Below are 10,016 nucleotides of genomic sequence, written 5' to 3'. Positions count from 1 at the left end.
TTAAAGTATTTAGTAATTTCTCATCGAGACGACCAGTATTTATTGACTGCCTTTTCACCGAGTGCTGAGTTAGGCGAACTGACTTACATATTCTACTGAATAACTCACAGTTCGGGATGCTTAAAATATTTGGCAATTTCTCATCCATTCAAGTCAACCAGTATTTATTGAGTGTCTACTGAGTGCCCGGCCCTGTACTGGCTACTGGAGGGATGTGAGAGAACCGTAACACAGGACCCCTGTTCTTGAGTTTTCCATCCAGCGGAGGCAGCAAAGCTAACACACAAGAAACAATGAATACATTATTCACTTGGACAAACATTTATCAAGTGCATACTATGTGCAAAGCCTGTATACACAGTGCAGAGCACAAAGTACTATAGGAATTCAGGGTAGAGGGAGAACAACATGGGCTGCTGTCGTTGGGAAACACTACATAGAGGTCAGACGCCTGAATTTCAACTTGGAGGGAGTTGTAAAATATGGCATTCCCTCAATTCAGCCAAGTCTTTGCATCTTGTGCAATTCTTGTCCATATCTTTCTGTAAATGCTCCATGAGAGATCTAACCCCCAGACGATAAAGATCTTCCTCTGGTCTTTCAGTGTTTCCTGGATGCTGACCCAATACTTGGGCTGTATATCTGTTTTTCTTCACTCTCATTACAGAATTGGCCCACATCCTTTTCTGATCCTTGCTTGTCCTTGATCATGTCCTGTACACTGTTTTTTACACACAAATCCTCATTGGAAATATGCAGCAGCCTACTTATACCCACCCACTGTGTGGTTTTCCTCATCTGTAAAGAGAGACAATTGAAGGAGACAGCCTCTAGGGTCCTCTCCAGTTCTAAATCTATGAGTTTGTAGCTTTGGCCAAATTGCTTTGCCAGAAGAAGGCTTCTGCAATGCTTCAATACTTCAACAAACTGTGATTTCACAGATCACAGCCCTTTTATGACTAAAGAGATGATCCACAAGGTTTCCCGTAGCTGAAAACCTCATTTCTCGAAAGCCAAACCAATGCTGAGCCTCTCAGAACTTAGCTAGGCTGGTCTTCAAGATGAAATAGACAGAAGTCTCTCATGTGCCCATATTCAAAGCCTTTGGGGTTTGGTAGGACCAGACTGACCTGCCCCTGGGTTGGCACAGCATGTGAATAGGACTTCAGGGTTGTATACTGGGGTTTCAAAGATGAACTTTTTCAGAAGCAAGCAGCCAAGAATCCTTCAAAGTGCTGCCTGTCTAATCGCATATCACAATTTCGGCAATATGCAATTTTAACCAATACTGAAAAGACAGTATGGTGGAGTCCTGCACCCTGGGTTTAAGTCTTGCCTTTCCTCTTACTAGTTGTGCAACCATGGACAAAATAGCTTAACCTCTCACTCAGTGTCCCAGACAGCTCTTTAAGACTAGAGGTTACAGAAGAGTTGCAAATCTTCTTTGGTTGAGGGAGTTCTGAAAATTACCCTCCCTCCCCTGCTCTCAAATTAAAACCATGTCTGAAAGAGATATTAATAAAAAACAGCCCTCAGTCTTCTGAAATAGAGTCAACATAAAATGCCATATAATAAATTAAATAATATAAAATAAATTAGATTTATTTTGGTAAGTAAACTACCCAATAAGTTTATTTATTGTATAAGTAAACTACCCTGTGAGATGATATATAAATATGTAAATGAGACATCCCAAGGAATCATCTTAAAGAGACAACTTATTTTAAGGAAAATCAGCTATGATTTATTGAACTACTTATAATAATGAAAAAATGAGTGAGTAACAAACTATAATGATTCAATTAATTCATATTTAAGCAAACATTTATTAAGCACCAACTGAGTGCAAAATACCAGCCATTAAGAAAAATTCAAAGCCTTCATGGATCATATAGTACTGTTGAGGAATACGGCATATGCACAGCTAATGAGGAAAACTGATTTTTGGGTTCTCCTCGCCCCATTAGAGGTCTTTCAGCAGAGGATAGATGACCATTATGCAGTTAGGTTGTAGAGAGTATTTTTATAAGGGATCAGATGACTACATAGCTACTGAAGTCCCTTCCTACTCTGACATTCTGTAAATGTAATGTCTGAGAAGTATTAAAGAGGAAACCTGGTGCTTTGGAAAAAACACTTGAGCTTGGAGTGAGAAGGCCTAATTATTATCTCTACTGCTTAATAGCTATGTGACCTTGGACAAGTCATTGACCACCACTGGGTCTCAAATTCCTTATCTGTGTAATGACCTATAAATTTCCTTCTAGCTTTGACATCTGTTATTCTGCGAAGTGAGTTCAAGTCATGCCAGGCAAAGGGTTTTATAAAGTTAGAGGAAATGGTCATTATTGAGTAGGGAATGAGAAAAGGCTTCATTACAGAGGTGATGATAATAGCAGACATTTCTACAATACTTTAAAGTTTGTCAAGCACTTTACATATATTCTCTCACTTGAGCCTCACAATGACCCTACAAGGTAGGTGCTATTATTCCACCCATTTTGCCTTTGAGGAAATTGAAGCAGAGACAAAGTGACTTGACCACAGTTAGAGAGCTGGTAAATGTCTGAGACAGGATTGGACCCTAGATCTTCCCAATAAGAAGGCCAATATCATCGACCTTACATCAGTGCCATGGTACCTCTCAATATTTCCATTGGTCTATCAAGGATGTGTCATTCAAACTTACATCACAGGCCTAGGGCTGAAAGGTGACACCAGGCTTGGAAGGATGTCTAACATATTGACCGACAGTCAGCACCCAATAGGACTAATAAATAAGAACTAATAAAATTCAACTGAATTGCTGATTACAATGAGTAAAACACGGGCAAATAACAAACTGTGATGAATCGATTATTTCTAATTCAAACAAAGACTTCTTAAGCACCAATTGAATGCAGAACACTAGGCATTAGGGAAGATTTAAAGCTCACTCTATTAGACATAAATGTAAAATTTTCCATTTGGCTTTTAAAAACATCACCTCCATGATAATGATTCACGTTTATGTAGAAATTTAAGGTTTGCAAAGCAGCTTCCTAAAAATGCCCCCTATGAAAGACATAACACAAATAAAATTATGCTCATTTCATAAATGAGGAAATTGAGGTTTCTTTAGGTTAAGTGGCATGCCCACTACCACATTGCTAGTAAATAATTCTGACTTCAGGCCCAGCATTCTTTAAACCATCCTACCTCTCCAAGTATAAGATGAGTTGAGGGGGGAGAGAGGGCGAGGCTAGACAACTGTTCATATGGAAAAGAGCTTGGGGGTTCAGTGGACTGAAAATTCATTATGAGTCAACAGGTAACATGGCAGCCAAAAAACTGATGCAATCTTCGGTTACATTAAGAGACAGACATGATGTCCAGGAGCAGGAAGGGGATAGTCTTGCTACACTCAGCCCTGGTCAGATCACATCTGGATTACTATGTGCATTCTGGACACCACATTTTAAGAAAGACAAAGATTGAGAAGCTGGAACATATCCAAAGGAGGGTGATGAGGATGGAAAAGAGATTGAATACCTTGGAATGAGGATCTATCTCAGAAAGAGAAAAAGTTAGTCTTACTGAAAAGTACTTGAAGGGCTGTTTTGGGGGAAAAGGTTGTTTCAAAAGATTTGTTCCTCTTTGGCCACAGAGGCAGCAACATAATCAGACCAATTTGTCTGTCAAAGTTGCAGAGAGACAGATTTTTGGCTCAATCTAAAGATAAACTTTCTGATAATTAAAGTTATCAAGAAATGGAATGGATTCCCTCAGGGTCATTGCAGTTTTCCCCTCACCCGATGTTGTTGGAGGAACACTTATTTAGGGCTGTTCTTGAAGGGATACGTAGAGATGTATATGTGGCACTCAGGTGGCACACTGAGCTCTATTTGGTCAGTGTTCATCCTGGGCGCAGTGCACCCCCAGAGAGGAGGCAGGCTTTTCTATTTTGTGCTGGCTCATCGGAGTCACACTCTAGAAATCTGGGGAAAAACTCTAAGACAAGGCATGGTTAAGGCTCATGTCTAGGATCTTTGCAAAAACAATTAACAAGATTCCTTTAGAAAAATATTCATTGTACAAAGTAAATATTGGAAACAAAGTATCTATTTCTTCTATCAAAAGAAATGTTTAAAACACATGAGACTTGTAAGTGCACATTAACAAAAATAGAAACAATGTCCATCACTCCTAACAAATACATTCCTAGTGTAATTTTTTTTTTGGAGGCAATCAGGATTAAATGACTTGCTCAGGGTCACGCAACTAATAAGTGTAGAATGTCTGAGGCTGCAGTTGAACTCAGATCCTCTCCGTGCAAGGGCACTTTACTGGCTACATTTTTTGCTCAAAGATCAAGTCTTAAACCCAAATCACTCTGGAGCTCACAGACTGGAAAACAAGTCCCCACCCATGTAGCACAGAGTGGCTTTAAATACTAAATAGTAATTGTTTCTCTTTTACCCAGGAACCCTGAGGGCTTTCTCCTCCCAGTTTGATTTTGTTTTATTAAAGGGGCCATCTCTTGACCAACCACTTAAAGAGCTTATTCATTGAATGGCTGTATCTCACTTGCAGTGAGAATGCTAGAAGACCTTAGCCTGAAAGGGCCAGGGTCCCACATTGCATCCTGGGCCATCTCCAGCCATCCTGATAAACATCAGGCCACTGGACCCAGATGGCTCAGGAGAAGAAAGTGAGGTTGGTGACCTTGCACAGCCCTTCCTCCCTCAAATCAAAGTCAACTGCAAGTCATGTCATCATGGTCCTCTTCAAGAACAAAGGACAAATACAGCAACAGCACTGCCAAGTAGTTGATCCAACTCATACTTTTCAAGGAGGTAAATTCAACTTGATGTGAGCGCAAAAAAAATGTGTGACCCTTGGCACCTACGTTTACTCTTTTAGTGTTCTAGAGTATTCTTTAAGGTTATAAGTTTCAGAGAAGGTGCCAATATAGAAATTCTATATAATAATGAAATTATAGGTCCAGTCCCTATCAAAACTTTTTATCAAAGATTTGCTACAAAAGTTGTTTTTGGTTTGGTTTGGTTTTGGAGTTTGAGGGGGTTTTTTGTTTTGGTTTGTTTATTTGTTTGTTTGCAGTTAACTATGTTGAAAGTATCCCTTTCCAGATAAATATTGGCCTTAATGGCAACAAACAGTTATTTAAAAGAGTAAGCAAAGCAAACATTGCTATTGGCAATGACTCAGCCGCTGAGTTCATGCAAAGACATGACTACTTTGATCTAAGTGCTATACATGTGGGGAAACAGGTACCTTTGTTAATGTTTGTCCTAAACCTATGGTTGGAGAATGTAAATCACCAAAAAGAAAAGAAAAAGAAAGAAAATTATTGAACTGGAAGAAGAAATTGAATGCATAGAAGAAAGATGCTTTTCTTGGGAGTCTCAATCAAACCAAAATTGAAGACTGATAAAAATGAAAGTCCAGAGCTGGGTAGCCCTCAATCTCAGATGATTCAAGATGCCCAAGAATAAAGAAAAGTACATATTTCAGTGATGAGGAAGAATCTAGTTACTGAAACTGATTTATTACTTACAAATCATTGAAACATAAACATCTTATGGCACAGTTTAATTGGGCTTAGAATTACCACAGGACTTTTGAATGTAAAGAAAATTTGATTTGCCAGTTTTACAACTCAGAAACTAAAATTCAAGTTTACTTTCATAGAAAACCAAAAAATAACTTAATAGTATCATGTTTCTCAATTTATTTTGAAAGAGTGATAAAAGTCCAAATTTGCTACTAAAACTATTACTCCAATAACCAGTTGCATTCAGTAATAGGAATAAGAAAAACCACATTGCCAAATAATGCCATGCTGCTACTGCAGACATGCATGAAAGATATAAAATATTAGGAAGCTTCCAAGATGTTAAAGCTTTATTTGTGTTTCACAGGTCAACATAATCACTTCTGAAGTCTAATTTGTTTTTGAAAACAAAAGTTTCATACACAGCTGTAAAAATTGAGTGACTCCATTGTGCTTAGAAATATACCTTACTAAAGTTCCAAGAGAACTTTGGGGAAAAGAAGAAGAGCATGATTTGGATGGGAGGGATTTGTTATGTATTCTTCCTTAAATAATACTGATTAAAAATTTTTTTTAAATGATTCCTACCTAAAACCACCCTCCTCCCCTCAAAAGAAAACAACGAGAAGAAGGTAACTCCACCAACAGTGAAGTGCTGTGATACTGTAAGTAATTATTCAGCAGCTGAATCAAATCAACAAGCATTTACTAAGCATTTACTATGTTGCCAAGCACTGTGCTAAATACAGGAGCACGTACAAAAAATGAAATATTTTTACTGGCCAGGAGCTCACATTGTAATGGGGAAGACAAAACCTTACTCGAGTATCTACAAAATACATATAAAGCTAAAAAATACAAATATATTTTTGTATATAGAGAATATATAGTTCAATACAACAAATAGTTCAATACAACAGAGTTTGAGAGGAAGGGCACTAGTAGCAAGGAGATCAGGAAAGGCTTTATATGGAAGGTGGTGTTCAAGCTTCATCTTAAAGGAAGAGTGGGATTGGGAGGTTGACCTAAAGAGGGAGTGGATTTCAGGCATGGAAGACAACTGTAAATGTATAGAAATGGGACATAGGGTGCTGTGTGGGAGGGGCATAGAGAAGTGATTTGCTGAGGTTAAGCAAGGACAGTAGAAATAAATCAACTCTCCCCCAAATGAGAACTTACTCATTTTACTGCTATCCCTTATATATACATACATACATATACTCACCTATACATATGTGTTATATAACTGTATAAATAATAAATGTACATGTCTCCCTGTATATATTGCTTATATTTATATTATATTATGTATATTATGATATATTATACATGATATATATTATAATATGCTTAACATAATACTGTATTATTATATTATAATATTAAAATGTGTACATAATATTATAATATGGAAGTATACAAGCTCCTTGAAGGCAAGGACTGTGTCATTTTTCTCTTTATGCCCTCAGCACCAAGCACAGTACCTGGCACATAGGAGGTGGTAAATAAATACTTGTGTACTGATTGATTGATATGATGGGAAAGCACTGGGTATGTTTGGGAGATAGAGTGTGGCTGAGTTTTGGGAGACTCTACAGTACATGGAAGGGAGTGTTATAAGATGGGGATAATAAGGTACATAAGAAAGGCAAGAAGTAGCATCAAACTCTGAAGAGTCTTTAATAGAAAGGGAAGGAGTATGAACTCAGGCAATAGGGACCTTCTGAAGATTTTTGAGTTCTCCTCTTTAGAGGACCTCCACAATCTGGCTTCAGCATATGTGTTCTAGCATAATTGGAAAGGGGACATTGTGTAGTAGGAGTAAGGAGATACTTGAGTTTGAATCTCACTTCTGACTTTTACTAACCATGCAACTTAACTTCTTATGGACTTGTTACTTAATCTGTCTGAGCCTTACTTTCCTCATCTGTAAAATAAAAATATAGGATCTGTGGTACTGACCTAATAAAGTTATCATGAGGATGAGATGAAATAACATGTTTAAAGTGCTTTGTAACCTTTAAAGTGCTATAGTAATGATGGGATATCCCTTGTGTAAAAGGATCCATCCTTAAACAAAGATGTTAAGTACATTTTAGGGATCCCTTATTTCTTTCTTTGGCTCATTTGACACTTCCAGTGTGGGATCTATGAACATCAGCATATGGTATGCCCCCACCGAGTGGCCTACTGGCTTAAGAGTGATTATCAACAGTAGCTATGGCTGCTTTCCTCCCAGCCTGATTTAGTTATTTTTTCTTTGTCTCATTAAAAGGGCCATCCCCTGATTACTTCTTAAACAAGCCTATTCACTGAATGGGCATTGCTTCACCCTAAGTGAGTACCTGCAAAGACCTTGGCCTAAAGGGGACAAGGTCTCCCAGTGCATCCTGGGCCATTTCCAGTCATCCTGATGAATATCTCATCACTCAATCCAGATGGCTATGGAGGAGAAGTGAGGCTAGTGACCTTGCACAGCCCTCCCTCACTCAAATCAAAGTCAAGTGCAAGTCATGTCATCATTTCTCTAATGGCATGGTCTTTTTCAGCAACGAAGGATGAACACAACAACAGAGTGGCCACCATTTCCACCTTACAAGCATTTTGGTTTTCAGAGCATCAAACCTAGGATAGGATTTATTCAACACAGTAAAGGAAGCACAAAGAAATTATACTGATGCTCATATACAGTCAAGAAACCGTTTTTCCTTTAGTGTTGGAACTTCCACTTTCCCAAGGGGACATATATAGTCCTGCAGACTTGTAATGCAATCCTAAATGCTGTGTATTTCCAACAAGTTAAAATAGCTCAGTGTCACTAGGGAGGAAGCAAGGAACCTTGCTTTCTTCTGGGTGGCTCATCTCCAGGGACCTGGCAAGTCCAAAGAACTAACTGTGTTACCCTAGATAGGGTCCTTCTGACAAGAGGCAACATACCACTTTCTCCTACAGGTAGCAACCCTGTGCTTTTTGCTTTTCCTCTGGTCATTTCTCCATGGCCCTGTAATTCAGGCTTCTTTTCACCTCTAGGGTACCATACTGATGCTGCTGCTAGCCATTTTTGACAGGTGTTCTTTGTCACATAGATGTCTATTGCTCTCTCTGCAGAAGCTCACCATGGCGCCATAGCTGCTGGCTGCTTACCCCCTATGGCTTCTTGCCCTTTCTCATGAGCTGTCATTGTTCTTCCCTGTTTATTCCCTTCCCTGATAGATGAAAAGGGCCCTTGAACAGCTGGATCTCGGAGGGATTGCACTGATCTATTTCATAGTTCATTCAGAATAAAATAGCCAGGCCCAAAAACCTTTAGGACTACTTGAACCTCTATTCTTTCAGGAATGGCCCCAGGCCAGAAATGTCTCTGGGACATTCCAAACTTTCTGTTCTTTTCTAGCTCTCCCCTCCCACATAAAGGATCTCTTAAACCAGGCATGGAAACCAAATTTCACCCTGCTGAATCCAAAGTCCTGTTTTTTCACTTCAAGCATTTAGGACAAATTGGTCCCAAGTGTCTCACCCCACACCCTTCTGGGCAAGATGCTTCCTGCTTGGTCAGCATCTCTCACTGTGTGAAGCTTAAAGCTTGGAGATGTTCTTCCTTCACTCCTTCTTTCCATTTATCTTCTCCTCTCCTATTTTCTTTGGTGGTAGCTGAGCCAAATCAAGCATATTATGCTGGGACCTCACTAGACCCTGAGGAAACCCTAAAACAGGGCAGAACTGGTGGCTACTCTCAGTTGTAGGTGCCTCTGACATATAAAGACAAGGGGAGCAGGGGTTCCAGTCATCATGTCAAAGATTTATGTTTCTGTTGTATCCACTAGTGTCGTTATTTCTAGACTTAGTTCACATTAGGCAAGCTAGGTGGTAAAGTGGATAGAGCACTGACCTTGGAATCAGGAAGACTCATCTTCATGAGTTCACATCTGGTCTCAAACACAGCTATGTGATCCTGGGCAAATCACTTCACCCTGTTTGCCTTGGTTTCTTCATTTATAAAATGAGCTGGATTTGTATTTAAGTTTAAAATAAAAAAGTATAATAAATAAACAAAATAAAATGAGCCGGAGAAGGAAACAGCAAACCTCTCCAGTATCTTTGTCAAGAAAACCCTAAATGGGGTCATGAAGAGTTGGATATGACTGAAATGACTGAACAACCACAACCATTCACATTATTCCCTTATGCCTACTCTCCATTCCAGTTAAATAGGACAACTGTTCCTCCTATGTGTATTTTTAAAGAATGTTGCCTCCACTTAGAAGGCTTGTCTGTCTCATCTCCTCCTGCTGAAATCCTTATCTTCTTTCAAGCTCCAGCTCAGGTACCACGTTCTCCATCAAGCCTTCCCTGATTCCCCAAGCTGAAAGTAGCCTCCCTGTAAGTTCTTAGAGTACTTCTTTGCCATTATTTTCTTTTATGTGATATTTATGAGCAAGTTGGGTCCCTCCCAGTAGACTAT

Source organism: Notamacropus eugenii, chromosome X (assembly GCF_028372415.1).
Source record: "Notamacropus eugenii isolate mMacEug1 chromosome X, mMacEug1.pri_v2, whole genome shotgun sequence".
NCBI classification, from domain to species: Eukaryota; Metazoa; Chordata; class Mammalia; order Diprotodontia; family Macropodidae; genus Notamacropus; species Notamacropus eugenii.
The sequence above is the reverse complement of the archived record's forward strand: the minus strand, read 5'-3'. Positions refer to the sequence as shown.